Here is an 18784-nt window from a genome sequence, read left to right on the forward strand (position 1 = left end):
AGACAACCCTCCGTCTTTAACTACCCGAAAGAGATTATCTCTGCTAATTCGTTCCCAGTTGGACGACCAAATGAAGACCGCAAATACACGATGGAACCTTTGTATATTGCTTAGAGCACAATACAATACTTGAAGTAAATACATTATTCTTGCCACCAAAAAGGTATTGCATACATTCGCACGGGCGAAAATAGAGAGGTTACGTCCCATCCATCCTTTCGTCCTTTCCCGTATTCCGCTTTTTCATTTCAGTAATTCGTATTTTCTCCGTATTTGTCCAATGGGACTCCCAAATAAACTCCGGGCTTTGCAGCCCATCTTACTCCACAGAAAATTTCCGGTTCCTCTTCCCATTCCCCGTGCCAGACTCCGAGACTTTTCTTTAAATTAACAGCACTACCAGTCTGCCTGCAATACCTTTGTGTTACTTTCAAAGCTTCCGAAACGCTTTCGCGATCTTCACAAAAAAGCGCCACATCATCAGCGTATGCCAATATTTTCACTTCACATACTCCCAGCTTAAAACCACGGATGTATTCGTTAGCAATTACCATTCTACACAATGGTTCCAAATATATAGCAAAGAGGAGAGGAGACAGTGGACATCCTTGCCGCACAGATACTCTTACATCAATTCTTTCAGATAACACTTTGTTAATCATAAGGCGTGTAGAACAACATGCATAAGCCATTTTAACTCCTTTTAATACAACGGCACCAACACCAATATGTTCCAACAAACAGTGCAATATTTCATGAGACACACGATCAAATGCTTTTTCAAAATCAACTTGAAGCATGGCCGCTCTCCTGTTTAGAGCATCGCAGCACTCGAACACACTACGCGCTACATGAATATTATTAAATATGCTTCTGGTCTTTATTCCACATGTTTGATGAGGCCCAACAATATCTTTTATAATGTATTGCAATCTCTTAGCTAACACCTTCATCAGAATTTATATAATCAACATTTGTTAACGTGATCGGTCTATGGCTTGTAACTTTTAAAAGCATGACTGGCTCATCAGTCTTGGGAACCAAGACCGTATGCGCGTTGCTAAACGACGGTGGCAGATAACCCACATCAAAGCACTCCTTGAAAAGCCTATAGAGCATGATAGATAACTCACTTTTAAGGCTCTTGTAAAAGGCCGCGCTCAAACCATCTGGACCCGGGGACTTTCCGACATTCAATTCATCAGTGGCCTTTTCTATTTCCTCCACATTTATTTCGTTCTCTAACTCTTCAGTAACTTCTTTGCCTAATATTGGCATCAGAGGCAAAACGTTATCTCTAAACCCTTCTTCACTTGGTGCTTTGCTCGAAAACAGCTCACGGTAATGTTCCACGAAGGCGTTTGTAATTCCGTCTTGCTCATCATGCCTCTGCCCCTTGTATTCAATAACCGTTATCTCGTTCGCGCGCGCATATCGCTTTTCATCAGCGAGGGCGCGTTTTGTTGGCGTCTCGCCACCGAGCCATTTTTCCGTGCGCGCTCTTATCGCAGCGCCTCTGTACATCTGGGCATCCAAAGCTTCCAGCCCAACTTTGATGCCTTTTATATCATGCATGAACATACCCGGCATTCGTTCTTTTTCACGCCCTAAATATTTTAAGAGCTCTTGCAGTTGCTTTTCTTCTTTCTTTTCCTCATACTTAATAATGGAAGAGTGCTTAACTGCGCTACCGATTTTTTCTTTATTGCCTAATTTATTATCAGATTTTACACATAAAGAACATTACTCCACATACACACACACACAGAATATAACGCGACAAATACACAACATGGGTTAAAACCACGCGATTTGGACTGGCAGATGTTTTGTTCTAAAGGGTCAAAGCATAGGGTGCAAATCCAATTACTAATGCCCATAGCACGAAAAATGAAACCGCCTTGCCCCTGGTGAGGATCGAACTCACGACCTTCAGATTATGAGACTGACGCGCTGCCTACCGCGCTACTGAGGCGGATGTTCCGTTCTAGTAAAGGACCAAAGCCTAGAGTGCAAACCCAATTACTTATTCATTATTTGCTTCGCGCACTCGTTACAAGGTGTTGATTGTGCTGCCGAGGCCCGGCTATTGTGTTACCGCTGTTAGCGACTGCGTTCATGCTATCTGCTCATTACTATTGCTGCTGGCTGGCGCTGTTGAACTAAACCCCGGTCCTCCTAAAAATTCCAACTCCTCTACGCAAGCAAATCACGAGGTCTTGTCGATGTTGCAAGAACTACAAACCGGACAAGCCACCCTCTTAACCGAGTCAAAGTGAATTCATTCCAAACTAGCCGAAAATGATAAAGTCATCATCATCATCAGCCTGACTACACCCACTGCAGGGCGAAGGCCTCTCCCATATTTCTCCACTTAATTCGGTTATGTGCTAGCTGCATCCACTTCACCCCTGCGAACTTCTTAATCTCATCCGCCCACCTAACTTTCTGCCGCCCCCTGCTACGCTTTCCTTCCCTTGGAATCCAGTTTGTTACCCTCAGCGACCATCGGTTATCCTCTCTTCGCACTACATGTCCTGCCCATGTCCATTTCTTCTTCTTAATTTCCACTAGAATGTCGATAACTTGAGTTATTTCTCTGACCCACTCTGCACGCTTTCTATCTCTTAATGTTACCCCTACCATTTTTCGTTCCATAGCCCTCTGGGTTGTCCTCAACTTAAGTAGAACTCTCTTGGTTAGCCTCCACGTTTCAGCCCCATAGGTGAGTACAGGTAAGATGCAACTGTTGTATGCTTTCCTCTTGAGTGATACCGGTAAACTGCTAGTCATAATCTGCGAGTGCTTGCCAAATGCGCTCCATCCCAATCTTATTCTTCTTGTTATTTCCTTGATAGAGTACTCGACGACATAACGAAGCGGCTAACGAAAATTGAAAGTGATTGCTCCTCCTTACTGTCCCTAAAAGATGAGGTCGAAAACGTGGAGGCACTTGTGGAGGCATCAGAGATAGTACCCCCTTATCCCTTCTTTATACTAATATTAGAAGCCTCATACCGAAACGCGACCCGCTGCATCACCTTACTGAGACCACCGAATGCAACATTGTCCTTTTAACTGAAACCTGGCTAAACCCATCAATAACCGACAGCGAGTTGTCATCCTGTCTCCATAACTTCGACATTTTTCGTCGGGACTGTAATGATAAGCACGGCGGTGGGGTACTTATAGCTGCGCATCAGCAGCTGCAGTGCTCTGTCATCAACATCCAATCAACACTAGAAATCTTATCATGCAACGCATCATATCCTCCAATCGTTGTCGGAGTTTGCTATCGCCCGCCAGACGCTGAAGCTTCTTTCATCATGCACTTTCATAATGCTCTCCACAACATTACTGCCTCCCATCCTCGCGTTCCGATTGTGCTACTGGGTCCCATTTTAACCTTCCTGCAATAATATGGTCTGATTTGCCGTGAACAATGTCTAAACAAAACACCGAAAGGGATTTCGCAAATTCATGTCTAACACTAGGGCTCTCACAACTGATATCTGAACCAACTAGGCAGACTACTCATTCGTCCAACATCTTTGACTTGCTCCTGACTTCACACCCTGATCGCCTTACATCGCTAACCTACCTGCCAGAGATTAGTGATCACGCCGTTATCCACGCTTCATTCAATTTTCACCTATCTGCATCGAGGAAGATGAAGAAGGAGATAACCCTCTACGACAAAGGGAACTACAATATTATTAATGAATAACTAGCCAATTTCTGTGACTCATTCCTACCTGGATTTTTCCATCGCGACGTTGAATCTAACTGGCTCCTGTTTAAAAACAAGATGCATGATCTAACTCAAACTTACATTCCAACCATCACCGTTACTGAACGATCCCAATCACCATGGTTCAACGCAGCACAAAAACGGCTCAACAACAAAAAAAGCGACAGTTTCGGCTGCTAAGCGCGCAAATGCACCGATCGCATGGGGAAAATATCGCTGCACCGAAAAGAATTTTCAATCGCTTGCCAAGAAAACTAAACACTTCTTTTTCACATCAACCTTACCTAATATGGTGCGTACTAACCCCAGGCAGTTCTGGAAGACCATTAGCCCGCAACCCTCTAAACACTTATCATTACGTGATAACCAAGACATTCCCATCTCTGATAAAGATATTCCGAACGTCCTTAACCCTGCTTTCTGTTTAGTATTTACATCATAACCTGACACTGACCTACCTCCTTTTACTTCCTACAATCGTTCACCCATACCTGAAATAACTATAAACGCTAGCGGCATTGCAGCTCTAAATGATTCTCTGAAGCTTACTTCTTCAGCCAGCATCGATGGCATCAATTATAAATTATTAAAGAGCACTAAACATGCAAGTAGTGTCATCTTATCGCACATTTTTCAGCAGTCGCTCTCATCTGGTGCGGTTCCACAAGATTGGAAAGTGATGGAGGTCATTCCAGTTCCAAAGAAAGGTAATCCGTTTTCCCCCAACAACTACCGTCCCATATCATTCACAAGTGTCTGTTCTAAACTAATGGAACACATAATTTACTCTCACGTTGTAAAATTTCTTATAGATACTAACTTTCATCCTAACCAGCACGGTTTCTGCAGAGGACCCTCTTGTGATACTCAGCTCTCTTTATAAACGATATAAGCTCTAACCTTGACACTAACACCCCAGTCGATGCCTCGTTTCTGGATTTCGAAAAAGCATTTGATAAAGTACCCCACAAACGTCTATTTTTAAAGCTGCCATCTCTGTCCCTTCACGATCTAGTTTTCAATTGGATACGAGACTTTTTAACTAACCGTCAACAGTTCGTGTTCACTAATAACGGCTCCTCAGCTTCATCCCCCGTTGTTTCCGGAGTACCACAAGGCACTGTTCTAGGCACTCTTCTGTTCTTTATATATATATATATATATATATATATATATATATATATATATATATATATATATATATATATATATATATATATATTTATATTTATATATGACCTTCCTAATCATATTTCCTCAAATATCCGTTTATTTGCAGATGACTGCGGGATCTATCGCCCTGTTAACAACATAGCCGATGCTAATGCACTTCAATCTGATCTCGACAACATTCAAACCTGGTTTGACATATGGCTTATGTCCTTAAACATTAAGAAATCAGCTCTTCTTACCTTCCATCGAAGACAGACCCCTACTACCCGGAAATACACTCTTCTTGGTTCCGACCTCAACTCCGTAACTACCTACAGATACTTAGGAATTAACTTATCCGCCGATCTTTCATGGACCGATCATATAACTACGCTAACAAATGAAGCTAACCGTGTCCTCGGCTACTTACGCCGCAACATTCAATTAGCCCCTCCCTCTGCAAAATTATTAACATACTGCACCTTCGTTCGACCTAAGCTTGAATACGCATGCGCTATCTGGGACCCCTACCAAGCTAATCACATTAACTTGCTGGAATCTGTTCGGAACCATGCGGCGCGTTCTATTTTTTCTGATTACTCATACATATCCAGTGCTAAAAAACTCAAAGGAAAAGCTAACCTCCCCAACCTTATTCACCGTCGCAAAGTCGCCCGCCTCTCCCTCTTCCATAAATTCTACTATGAATCCCCTCGAAACTGCCATTCTACCAGCACACCGCCGCTCCTCTCGCCTCAGCCATGACAGGATGGTATACCCACCTTCAGCCCGATAATCAGCCCATCTTTCCTCGTTTTTTGTACAGACACCAAAGGACTGGAATGACCTTCCTGCTACTGCTGTTAGCCATTGCAAGCACATCCATTTCAAGCCACTTCATTCGAAAACTCATCTGCATCACCCAAGACCCACCCCTCATGTAAAACCCCTTCACAGGGGCATTTGAGGTATTGAAAATAAATAAACTAATGCCCATTGCACAAAGAAATGAAACCGCCTTGCCCCGGGTGAGGATCGAACTCACGACATTCAGATTATGAGACTGACGCGCTGCCTACTCCACTACCGAGACTTTTTTTTTTTTTTTTCTTTATTGCACGAATTGGTACAAATACTTCAGTAAAAGATCGTGGTTGCCATGCCCCTTGGCTGACATCCGTGCCTAATGGACTTTCATTACCACAAGTTCGCCCATCAGACTCAAGACCTCCTCCGCAGCGTGTTGCTGCTTCAAAATTTCATTTAGTTTATACACTTGTTCCACAAAAGTGCAGCTTAGAGGACGTATCAGTCCTGGTGAAGGGTGAAAAACGTGTGCATTTCACACATTTTCAAGGTAGTAGTAACGCGCGACTGGACAGAATATATGTGTCGCCAGAGTTTTCGCCTACCTGTGAACAGTATGAAGTGAAGCAAGTGTCATTTAGTGACCATTGCTTAGTTACGGTCACGCTGGGCGGAACGAAGCAGTGTAAATCAAAAATGAACTGGGACTTATGGAAAATAAAGTGGAGGCTTACAGAAGAACTATTTTTAAGAAAAGTTAAGGAAAGCATTGATAATTTTTATGAGAGAGAAACAGGCTGTATTGAATCCTGGGAACGATTTAAACAGGAGGTTAAAATTTATGCAATTGAGCGCTCTTCCATTATTAAGTATGAGGAAAAGAAAGAAGAAAAGCAACTGCAAGAGCTCTTAAAATATTTAGGGCCTGAAGAAAAACGAATGCCGGGTATGTTCATGCATGATATAAAAGGCATCAAAGTTAGGCTAGAAGCTTTGGATGCCCAGATGTACAGAGGCGCTGCGATAAGAGCGCGCACGGAAAAATGGCTCGGTGGCGAGACGCCAACAAAACGCGCCCTCGCCGATGAAAAGCGATATGCGCGCGCGAACGAGATAACGGTTATTGAATACGAGGGGCAGAGGCATGATGAGCAAGACGGAATTACGAGCGCCTTCGTGGAATATTACCATGAGCTGTTTTCGAGCAAAGCACCAAGTGAAGAAGGGTTTAGAGATACCTTTTTGCCTCTGATGCCAATATTAGGCAAAGAAGTTACTGAAGAGTTAGAGAACGAAATAAGTGTGGAGGAAATAGAAAAGGCCATTGATGAATTGAATGTCGGAAAGTCCCCGGGTCCAGATGGTTTGAGCGCGGCATTTTACAAGAGCCTTAAAAGTGAGTTATCTATCATGCTCTATAGGCTTTTCAAGGAGTGCTTTGATGTGGGTTATCTGCCACCGTCGTTTAGCAACGCGCATACGGTCTTGGTTCCCAAGACTGATGAGCCAGCCATGCTTTTAAAAGTTACAAGCTATAGACCGATCACTTTAACAAATGTTGATTATAAAATTCTGATGAAGGTGTTAGCTAAGAGATTGCAATACATTATAAAAGATATTGTTGGACCTCATCAAACATGTGGAATAAAGACCAGAAGCATATTTAATAATATTCATGTAGCGCGTAGTGTGTTCGAGTGTTGCGATGCTCTAAACAGGAGAGTGGCCATGGTTCAAGTTGATTTTGAAAAAGCATTTGATCGTGTGTCTCATGAAATATTGTACTGTTTATTGGAACATATTGGTGTTGGTGCCGTTGTACTGAAAGGATTTAAAATGGCTTATGCATGTTGCTCTACACGCCTTATGATTAACAAAGTGTTATCTGAAAGAACTGATGTAAGAGCATCTGTGCGGCAGGGATGTCTACTGTCTCCTCTCCTCTTTGCTATATATTTGGAACCATTGTGTAGAATGGTAATTGCTAACGAATACATCCGTGGTTTTAAGCTGGGAGTATGTGAAGTGAAAATATTGGCATACGCTGATGATGTGGCGCTTTCTGTGAAGATCGCGAAAGCGTTTCGGAAGCTTTGAAAGTGACACAAAGGTATTGCAGGGAGACTGGTAGTGCTGTTAATTTAAAGAAAAGTCTCGGAGTCTGGCACGGGGAATGGGAAGAGGAACCGGAAATTTTCTGTGGAGTAGGATGGGCTACAAAGCCCGGAGTTTATTTGGGAGTCCCATTGGACAAATACGGGGAAAATACGAATTACTGAAATGAAAAAGCGGAATACGGGAAAGGACGAAAGGATGGATGGGACGTAACCTCTCTATTTTCGCCCGTGCGAATGTATGCAATACCTTTTTGGTGGCAAGAATAATGTATTTACTTCAAGTGTTGTATTGTGCTCGAAGCAATATACAAAGGTTCCATCGTGTATTTGCGGTCTTCATTTGGTCGTCCAACTGGGAATGAATTAGCAGAGATAATCTCTTTCGGCGAGTTAAAGACGGAGGGTTGTCTCTAATGCATCTATATGTGCGGCAGATGGTTTTAAGGTTTTGTTTCTTACGTGACCAAAAAGATGCATTCCTGAGAACCTTTATGCAAATCATGCTATCCAGTGCAATTCCAGAGTTTATAGTCTCTTCATTCTCTGCTCGGGGATACACTGTGTCACGCTTCCTGCGAGAAGTGGCGTGGTCGTTCAAGTTTTAGCGCGTGAGGTACTCTGTAGAGTATTTAGCGACGGTACCACCTAAGCGACTGTACAAGGATCTTATTTCACAATTGTTCCCAGCTCCATTGTAACGAACCTTATACTGTGAAGGCCCAGGGAAAGATGTGCTCTGCGCTACCGAGACGGATGCGCTGTTTTCGTAAAGGCCTAAGGCCTACACTGCAAAACCAATTACTAATGCCCATTGCACAAAACAAGAAATCGCCTTGCCCCGGGTGAGGATCGAACTCACAACCTTCAGATTATGAGACTGACGCGCTGCCTACTGCGCTACCGAGGCTTTTTTCTTTCTTTATTACCAATTTTTTTAAGCACACAGCATACACTCTGAATACACAACAACAAAGCAAAACAAAAGGAATGCTAAAAGCACTAGGCACGTTCTGCCTAAAGCGCTAGATTTAAAAGGGCTTTACTGAAGCCAGCTGGTCCAGTTCAGGTAGCCACTCCGGAGAATTATCTTGTGCACGCAGAATTTCTCTCAGGTATACCACGCTCTCGATGAAGTAATGTCGAGCAGGGTGTACAACGGTTCGCTCATGCCTGACATCCATACGCGTTGGCGTATGCTCTGTTTTCGTAAAGGCCCAAGGCCTACGCAGCAAAACCAATTACTAATGTCCATTGCACAAAAAATGAAACCGCCTTGCCCCGGGTGAGGATCGAATTCACGACCTTCAGATTATGAGACTGACGCGCTGCCTACTGCGCTACCGAGGCGGATGCTCTGTTTTCGTAAAGGCCCAAGGCCTACGCTGCAAAACCAATTACTAATGTCCATTGCACAAAAAATGAAACCGCCTTGCCCCGGTTGGGGATCGGACTCACGACCTTCAGATTATGAGACTGACGCGCTGCCTACTGCGCTACCGAGGCGGATGCTCTGTTTTCGTAAAGGCCCAAGGACTACGCTGCAAAACCAATTACTAATGTCCATTGCACAAAAAATGAAACCGCCTTGCCCCGGGTGAGGATCGAATTGACGACCTTCAGATTATGAGACTGACGCGCTGCCTACTGCACTACCGAGGCGGATGCTCTGTTTTCGTAAAGGCCCAAGGCCTACGCTGCAAAACCAATTACTAATGTCCATTGCACAAAAAATGAAACCGCCTTGCCCCGGGTGGGGATCGGACTCACAACCTTCAGATTATGAGACTGACGCGCTGCCTACTGCGCTACCGAGGCGGATGCTCTGTTTTCGTAAAGGCCCAAGGCCTACGCTGCAAAACCAATTACTAATGTCCATTGCACAAAAAATGAAACCGCCTTGCCCCGGGTGAGGATCGAATTCACGACCTTCAGATTATGAGACTGACGCGCTGCCTACTGCACTACCGAGGCGGATGCTCTGTTTTCGTAAAGGCCCAAGGCCTACGCTGCAAAACCAATTACTAATGTTCATTGCACAAAAAATGAAACCGCCTTGCCGCGGGTGGGGATTGGACTCACAACCTTCAGATTATGAGACTGACGCGCTGCCTACTGCGCTACCGAGGCGGATGCTCTGTTTTCGTAAAGGCCCAAGGCCTACGCTGCAAAACCAATTACTAATGTCCATTGCACAAAAAATGAAACCGCCTTGCCCCGGGTGAGGATCGGACACACGACCTTCAGATTATGAGACTGACGCGCTGCCTACTGCGCTACCGAGGCGGATGCTCTGTTTTCGTAAAGGCCCAAGGCCTACGCTGCAAAACTAATTACTAATGCCCATTGCACAAAAAATGAAACCGCCTTGCCCCGGGTGAAGATCGAACTCACGACCTTCAGATAATGAGACTGATGCGCTGCCTACTGCACTACCGAGGCGGATGCTCTGTTTTCGTAAAGGCCCAAGGACTACGCTGCAAAACCAATTACTAATGTCCATTGCACAAAAAATTAAACCGCCTTGCCCCGGGTGAGGATCGGACTCACGACCTTCAGATTATGAGACTGACGCGCTGCCTACTGCGCTACCGAGGCGGATGCTCTGTTTTCGTAAAGGCCCAAGGCCTACGCTGCAAAACCAATTACTAATGTCCATTGCACAAAAAATGAAACCGCCTTGCCCCGGGTGAGGATCGGACTCACGACCTTCAGATTATAAGACTGACGCGCTGCCTACTGCGCTACCTTTTTTTCTTTATTGCCGTGAAACACAAAACAAGAATACACATGATAAAACACGTCAACTACATTTGAGCTATCGCGTACGTGGCTAAAATCTTTTCAAGTGCACCAACTCATGAAACAGACAATGCCATTGTGGTGGATCCTGCTGCATCCAGAACGTTTCGCGTATATACATTGCACTTTCGATGAAGTTTTCACGCGCAGATCGTGTATTTATATCTGCATGACGCACCTGCATTCGTGTTTTCCACAAACTATGGAGGCCAAGAAGCATAATTAAATCATAAGGTGCATCATCGTTCTGCACTGGTAGGAATCTGATACCGTAAGGAGTTAAGGGAGTTCCTTTTTAATTGTCCTTTGGAAGACGTCCCTTAGAAAGAGAGCATTCCAACACTATGAAAACGTGCTCAATTGTTTCCGATTTTTTTTTGCACAACAGGCAATTTGTTGTCCATGGGACGAAGATACCTTTTTCATTCAGCCAGGGTTTAACAGGGAGCGTATTAGAGTGAAGTTTGAAAAGGAACGTTTTAGCAGATGTCCTCACGGGCATTTTCTTAACTCTTTTCAAAACGTCCTGCCCTGGGCCTCCACAGTGTAATGTCCGGTAAAAAGGCACCGGCAGCATCACGTCAATGAGATATTTATATAGTTTTTTCCTCGGAACATTGTAAAGATAACCAAAAGAAAACTGCACTTCCAGCAACTTGCACGAAAAAACAACCTCGCGCAGGTAGCCAGTCAAAGTACCAGGCATGTTTTCACATGACACAATCCATTCAGGGAGCAGCCTCTGCAATCCCACTTGCATCACAGTTCTTAGAAAGATATCTTTTTGATCACGGAGCAATATAAATCGGGAAACCACTTGACGCAAGTACAAATGTGCAAGGCCAAGCCCGGCCCTTTTAATAGAAATAAACAAATTCGTTCGGGCGGTTTTTTCCCATGTGGATGCCCAAATAAAAACAGCAAAAACGCGGTATTTTTTCTGAATTGAGGTTCGTGAGACACACAACACATTTATGAGGTACCACAGCCTCGAAATAAGAAAAACATTGCAAATAGAAGCGCGCGAAAACATTGAGATTACCTACCTTGCCACGCATCCGCTTTTTCTTTCGCTCTGGACGTTTCTTCCATCCAGTACACGTTGGGATCTCAATAACAATCTAAAGGGACGCCTTAATATCGCGTTGGGAGAGCAGACCATCGCAGCTTACAGAAGAAATCAGGTGTCACGTCCCAATCACCGTGCCAAAACCCAGAGCTTTTCTCCCAATTGATCTTACATCCGGTTTGATCAGAAAATGTTTGGACGACACCCGTGACTTCACAGATGCTCTTTCTGGTTGCACAAAACACTGCTATGTCATCAGAATATGCTAGAATTTTCACGTGGGCTGATTGCAGCGTGAGCCCTAAAATGCGATCGCTATCAATGATAGCCAAGCAAAGTGGCTCTAAATACAGTGCAAAAAGCAGGGGTGAGAGCGGGCAGCCTTGCCTTACTGATGACCGTACTGCGATGCTGTCAGTCAGTTCACCATTCACTATAATACGGGTCGTGCAGTTCGCATAAGCCATTTTAACACCCTCCACTATGACTTCACCTAGGTTAGAATGCTCCAAAATGGAAAAAATAATTTCGTGAGAAACACGGTCAAAGGCTTGCGCCAAATCTATTTGCATCATGGCTATCTGACCACCGAGTGCATCAACACATTCTAATATGGTTTTTGCGACATGTATATTCGTGGCAATGGGTCGACCCTTGATGCCGCACGTTTGATGAGACCCAACCAATTTTTTTATTGCGCTTTGCAGTCGTTTTGCTAAAACCTTCATGTACACCTTGTATTCAACATTGGTGAGGCTAATCGGTCGATATTACCCCACAAACAGTCGTTTCTCCGGATCATCTGTCTTGGGTATTAGAACAATGTGCGATGTAGAGAAAGACAATGGAACAGTATTACGTTCGTAAGCTTCAGTGATTACATCGAGCATAAACTGAGCCGCATACTGCTGAAAAGTTTTAAAGAAGGCAGCGCTTAGACCATCCGGCCCAGGGGTTTTCCCAGGTTTCAGGTCATCTATTGCAGATTCTATCTCCTGCAACGTTATCGGTGTTAATAGGCGCGCTTTACTTTCGTCATCCAGTGCGGGCATCAGTCTTAGAAAATCTGTTTGAAAGCCGCCTACAGTCTTAAGCTTAGCGCTAACCAGTTCTTCGAAGTGCTCATCTACCGCACGCTGAATATCTTTAGCATCTTCAGTGATATGGCCGGCATACCTTATACTCCTAATTTCTTTCTGGCAGGCGTATCTTTTCTCGTCTGTTAGCGCTCGGTTTGTCGGCACTTCTCCATCCCAAAGTTTTTCAGCCCTTGCATGTATGACAGCCGCTATGTATATTTCGCTGTCGATTGCTTTCAGCTTACTTTTATTCTGGCACGCTGTGTAGCAGCCAGTGAAGTTTCAGTCTCACGTCCTGGTTGGCCGGATCAATTACCAAGCAGCGACCGTTTTTCATACACAACTCACCTACACTAACAGTCTTGGTCACCGCTTCAGAATCCTTGAGAGTGACAGCCCAGACGTGGCTCATCCGATACGCCCCCATTGCAATAACATCGGGGATCAGCGAATGCTGTGCCAACGAGTCGCGGAAATCTTCCACCCGGTACGGGCGGGCCCTGATATCGGCGTGCAAAAAAAAAAAAAAAACCGTATTCAAAACAAACCGACCTGTTTGTTTTGCTTTTTTTTTTCTTTATTTCCTTACCGAGGACGTACAGAGAAAATACACATATGACATCAATAATGTGACAAAATGAAAGATCTAGCATTGAATAAAAGCTTCAGCCTTTCGTAGCTGAGGTTATCGGATTAAAAATATCTCATATGTGACAACTCTTAAAACTAACCAGCCATTCTGGCTCTAGTTTTAAAGCTTTATGTTCGTCCACATATGACCGTGTGCTCTCTCTAAAGAGCTGTCTCGCTGAACGTGCATCGACGTCAGCGTGCTCCACAGCCATTCTGCTTTTCCATATGCTGTGGAGGGCCAGTAGCATCAAAAGATCCAACGGTGTATCATCGCTCGCTTCTACCGGCAAAAAACGGATACCATGTGGGCTCAGGGGTAGTTCTTTTTTAAGCGTCCTCTGGACCACGTCCCATAAACATACGGCATCCCAGCATTCGAGAAACACGTATTCAATCGTTTCCTCTTTCCTGCATATTATGCAGTGGACACACTAGGGTACAAAAAGCCCTTTCTGATCCTTCCATTTCTTTACCTCTAATGTTCTAGTGTGCAACTTAAAAAAGAACGTTATCACCCCTGCCGGCACCATCATCCTGTTCACTTTTTTAAGAACATTTTTGCCCACTGTGGATGAGTACACAGATCTGTACAACGGTTGTGGAAGCACCACTCCGCATAAGTCTTTGTACAGTTTTTTACATTCCACAAATAGTCTAAAGATAAACGCACTATCAAGAACCTGTACGTCAAGACCGCTTCCCTTAGGTACCCGTGGACACCTCCTGGTATGCGGTCAGAAGAAATGACAATTCCCGGGAGAGCTTGCCCCCAGGCGTAACTGACAGACAGTACGAAGAAAATGAATTTTTTTTTACATTCAAGAACATGAAACGGTTGACTAACTGGCGCAAAAACAGATGTGCCAGGCCAAGCCCGCCGTCCTTCACCCGCCGGAAGAGATTTGTCCTACTTGTCCGTTCCCACAAAGACCCCCACACAAAAACGGCAAAGATACGATGCATCTTTTGTACCATTTGCTCTTGTACAATATAATACTTGAAGCACATACCAAACTTTAGTTACTAAAAACAAACTACAAATCATGGCCTTAGCAAACATCGACCACTGCCATCCATTCCATTTGTCCACTCTATCTTTCAATTTACCGACTTGGTTTTTTATGGGTCACTGTCCCGATACGATTCAAGGGGGGCACCCAGATAGCTGACAGGGTTGGTAACAAATTTCATGTTAGCGAAAATGCCTGGAGTCGCTGGCCAGTCACCGTGCCAGAAGCCCAGACACTTACTCCAGTTAACAGCAGTGCCACTTACAGAGCAAAAATCTTTTATAGTTTTTACAACTTCTACGATGCTTTCGTAATCTACACAATACACCGCTACATCATCGGCATAAGCCAAAAGCTTATCTTCTGCTTGATGCAGCTTGAAGCCCCGCATTTTCTGGTGCTTGATAATGCTTAAACATAAAGGTTCAAGATAGATGCACAAGAAAAGAGGTAAAAGGGGGCAACCTTGGCGAACTGAGCGCTAAACTTCAATAGTGTCTCCAACAGAATTCTTCACAATCAGCCTAGTTGTACTCTCCGCAGCAGGTAAAACGAGTAGAAAGCCGCATTGTGATGCCAGCACCTCTGTCCTCGCAGAATTGGTAAACGAGTTTAACCTTGTTGATGTGGCTGGATATTTGGAGGGCGGGCTAGCCGCTCAGTTCACTCATTTTCAGGCTTCTAGCCACGCCCGACTCGACAGGCTGTACATATCTCTAGATCTGGTGCCTAGTATGCCACGAATACTATGTTAAGCCAGTATCGTTCAGCGATCACTGCCTGGTCACCGTCACTATCGCTGGCAGCAAAACTAAAAGGTAAGGATTTGACTGGCAAATGTGGAAGTTAAACTCAAAATTATCAGATGACAGTTTCAAAGCCGACGCTGAGAGGCATGTAGCAGATGTGAATGACAATGGCAAAACAAAGTTAGGGGCTAAATAGGAGGTTTTTAAACAATGTCAAGATGACAGCATTGGAAAGATCGAGGGCTATAGCCAGAGAAGAAAGGGCCGAAGAAAGGTCCCTTCGCGAGAATCTACAACGTCTAATCGATGCGGAAAGCAAAAACCTCGGTTTGTTCATGGACGACATCCGAGCCCTTAAGGGCAAGCTTGAACTACTTGACACTGACTGATATCGCGGTGCCCTTGTCAGAGCTAGAGCCGAACGGCTGATAAGAGGGGAAGGTCCGACAAAAAGAGCGTTAGGCACAAAAAAGTGGCATGCTCGAAGGAATCAGAAGAAAGAAGGTGTGCAGTAGATATCTAGAGTTTCAAGGGAATGTATATACTTTTATTGCCACAACTGGACGAAAAGACACGTGTGCTAGAGACTCCCACCACGGTGGACGAAGTGATATGCCCAATAGGGAACTTAAACCCCGGACAATCGCCTGGGCCAGATGGACTTAACGCCGCATTTTATAAAGCTTTTCAGGATTTTCTCTAGCGACACTGGAGGTCGTTCTCGAGGGACAGAACATCCCGGAAAAGAACATGATAAAGATCCTGGGCATGTGGTTGCAAGGAAGCCGGAAATGCAGCCACACCATCAGCCTGCTGAGTAAGGCGGCAGAGCAGGTGGGCCGTATGATCAACAGAGTCTCCCAAGAGAGATATGGAATGAGAGAAGAAGACACTCTCAAGCTAGTTAACAGCCTAATTGTCAGCCGAGTCACGTACTCCCTGCCGTAACACGCGACGACCAAGGCGGAAAGAGAGCAAGCCGACATCATTCTCAGGAAGGCGTACAGGACTGCTCTGCACCTACCCAAGCACACGTCGAACGGAAAGTTGCTCCAGCTAGGCATCAGCAACACCTTCAGCGAGCTCGCCGAAGCTCTGCTGGGAATGCAAATCACGAGACTCAGAGGCACCCCCACGGGACGAGCGCTCCTAAGAAGGTTGGGTCGGGACACGAACGGACTGGTAGACAGATACGCGGACGTACCGGACCACCTTAGGAAAACCATTAACGTGGGACCATTGCCGAAAAACATGGACCCCAATCTTCACGAAAACAGACGAAAAGCGAGGGCCGAGTACGTTGAGAGAACGCTAGCCCAGTTAGACAACACCGTATACACGGACGCTGCCGTATATCCGCGCGCGAGAGAACGCGTAGCCGCGACGGTAGTGGTAAACAAGGAAGGAAACATGATCACGTGTGCCACGGCAAAGGTCGCCGGCACAGCGGAGGCCGAAGAAATTGCCGTTGCGCTGGCGGCAACAGAAGGTTACAGAACGGGCCGAGAGAACGCGTAGCCGCGACAGTAGTGGTAAACAAGGAAGGAAACATGATCACGTGTGCCACGGCAAAGGTCGCCGGCACAGCGGAGGCCGAAGAAATTGCCGTTGCGCTGGCGGACTCGAATGAGACGTGCAGGAACTAGACGAGGGGCAGGATCAGCAGAACAGCCCTTAAAATACTCAGCGGGGTAACCTCCGCCGAGGAGAAACCCAGGCATAACCTAATCTGGATCCCGGGCCACACGGGCATAGGGAGGAACGAAAGGGCAGACAGCCTAGCTCGAGGTAACGCATTCCGAGCAGGGCAGTCAAACGCTCCGGAGCTCCGCCTACAGGCTTGCGAGGGGGGATACGCAGAGATCTTGCACTTGCATAGGGGAGCTAGAATTAGATATCCACCACCACACAAAGCCCTAACAAAGGAGGAAGCGACCGGCTGGCGCAGATTACAGACCAACTCCTTTCCTAACCTACACGTACTTAATAAAATGTTCCCGACACAATACAGAGCCACCAGCCCTTGGTGCGATGCCACACCTACACTTTATCATATCACGTGGGAATGCGAACGCAACAAAGCATTCCTCCAACACGAAGACCCGAGTGCGGAGCAATGGGAGAGTCGGCTCACCAGCGGCGAGCTCGCGACCCAAAGGGCCTTAGTGCAGCACGCGACTGATGCAGCACGACTCAGTGGAGCCTTGGAATAGGGGCCCACCCTTGCTGACCAGAAGCCTCAAGTCGCCAGCGCCAGAGAAGACGACGGAGACTTCACAACCGCGAAACCCTTGAAATATCCGATAAAGTTTTCACTCACTCACTCACTCACTCACTCACTCACTCACTCACTCACTCACTCACTCACTCACTCACTCACTCACTCACTCACTCACTCACTCACTCACTCACTCACTCACTCACTCACTCACTCACTCACTCACTCACTCACTCACTCACTCACTCACTCGCCGGTACTGGAAAAAATGTACAATGAAGCATATGAGCTGAATGTGCTGCCGCCGTCATTTGCATCTTCTCATACAGTGCTAATTCCCAAAACTGAGGACCGAGGTCAATTGCGCAGTGTTACCTCTTACCGGCCGATTAGTTTAACCAATGTCGACTATAAAACTTTAAGGAGAATACTGGCTAAAAGACGGCAAACAGTCATTAAAGGTATTGTTGGAGAGCACCAAACATGCGGTAAAGAGAGGTCCATTTTTACGAACATTCACATCGCGAGGGCCATTCTTGAATGTTGCGATGCTGATGAACTTGGAGCTGCAATGCTCCAAATAGATCTCGAAAAGGCTTTTGATAGAGTGCCCCATGACTTGCTTTTGTGTATATTAGATTATGCCAAGGTAGGTTGCGTCATCAAAGAAGGAGTGGCTATGGCTTACAGTGCATGTACAGCCGAGCGCGATTTGAAGGTTGTCGCGGTAGCGTCGACCAGCCTAGCACTCCAGGCACCTGGCGGCCAAATTTGGAACAGGAAAAATCATGATTTCGCACTATTCTCTCCCTCGTTCGCTGTTCCCGACACAATACAATACAATACAACAACCCCCCCCCCCCCCCGGCCACAAACTCACCGCCCTTTCTCTCTATTCTAAGCTTTCTGTTTGGTGCGATAAAGTGTCCAATTTCAGAAAATACCGAAGAATACGTCGTGCGCACAACGATCACTGCCTGTTCGCAGAACCAAAAGTAAAAAAAAAAGGAAGTGATGTCCCAGCAGGGAGTGACGGCTGCTGAAGGAACAGCAAAACGAGTGAGGGAAGCTGGCTTGATACCCCCCTCGCCTCGGCAGAGAATTCTGGGCCATGGCGCTGTTCATGTTCCCTGTCGACGCTCGCGCGATAACCTTCAAATCGCGCTCGACTGTACCTCTAGACACCGTAATGTTACTAGGATTGCACAGTCTTTGGCGGTCCCCAATGGCGGGCTTCCACGTTGACCCTGAGGCTCGCCCTGCAAGGCTCTACTTTCGCGACTGTCTGTACGCATCCAAATGCAAAAAGCGATGAGTGCAGTCCCAGCATGGGTGATGAAAGTTGAACCATTAGTAGAGTTGAAAGAATTTTAACTCGAGAACATCAACCCCATTAGGGT

General features: G+C 45.7%; 7 non-coding genes across 7 annotated transcripts; all 7 read right to left on the reverse strand.

Annotated features, from left to right (window-relative positions):
• Positions 1-1902: 1902 nt before the first annotated feature.
• On the reverse strand, positions 1903-1975 carry TRNAM-CAU (transfer RNA methionine (anticodon CAU)). The gene has a single exon. It is a non-coding gene; the product is annotated as a tRNA-Met (tRNA).
• Positions 1976-8661: 6686 nt separating this feature from the next.
• On the reverse strand, positions 8662-8734 carry TRNAM-CAU (transfer RNA methionine (anticodon CAU)). Its single transcript has one exon. It is a non-coding gene; the product is annotated as a tRNA-Met (tRNA).
• A 367-nt stretch (positions 8735-9101) lies between these two features.
• Positions 9102-9174, reverse strand: TRNAM-CAU (transfer RNA methionine (anticodon CAU)). The gene has a single exon. It is a non-coding gene; the product is annotated as a tRNA-Met (tRNA).
• Positions 9175-9569: 395 nt separating this feature from the next.
• TRNAM-CAU (transfer RNA methionine (anticodon CAU)) lies at positions 9570-9642 on the reverse strand. The gene has a single exon. It is a non-coding gene; the product is annotated as a tRNA-Met (tRNA).
• An 83-nt stretch (positions 9643-9725) lies between these two features.
• On the reverse strand, positions 9726-9798 carry TRNAM-CAU (transfer RNA methionine (anticodon CAU)). Its single transcript has one exon. It is a non-coding gene; the product is annotated as a tRNA-Met (tRNA).
• A 239-nt stretch (positions 9799-10037) lies between these two features.
• Positions 10038-10110, reverse strand: TRNAM-CAU (transfer RNA methionine (anticodon CAU)). Its single transcript has one exon. It is a non-coding gene; the product is annotated as a tRNA-Met (tRNA).
• Positions 10111-10349: 239 nt separating this feature from the next.
• Positions 10350-10422, reverse strand: TRNAM-CAU (transfer RNA methionine (anticodon CAU)). The gene has a single exon. It is a non-coding gene; the product is annotated as a tRNA-Met (tRNA).
• Positions 10423-18784: the final 8362 nt, after the last annotated feature.

This window comes from Amblyomma maculatum, chromosome 1, assembly GCF_055883805.1.
Source record: "Amblyomma maculatum isolate TAMU_Amacu chromosome 1, ASM5588380v1, whole genome shotgun sequence".
In the NCBI taxonomy this organism is placed as follows: Eukaryota; Metazoa; Arthropoda; class Arachnida; order Ixodida; family Ixodidae; genus Amblyomma; species Amblyomma maculatum.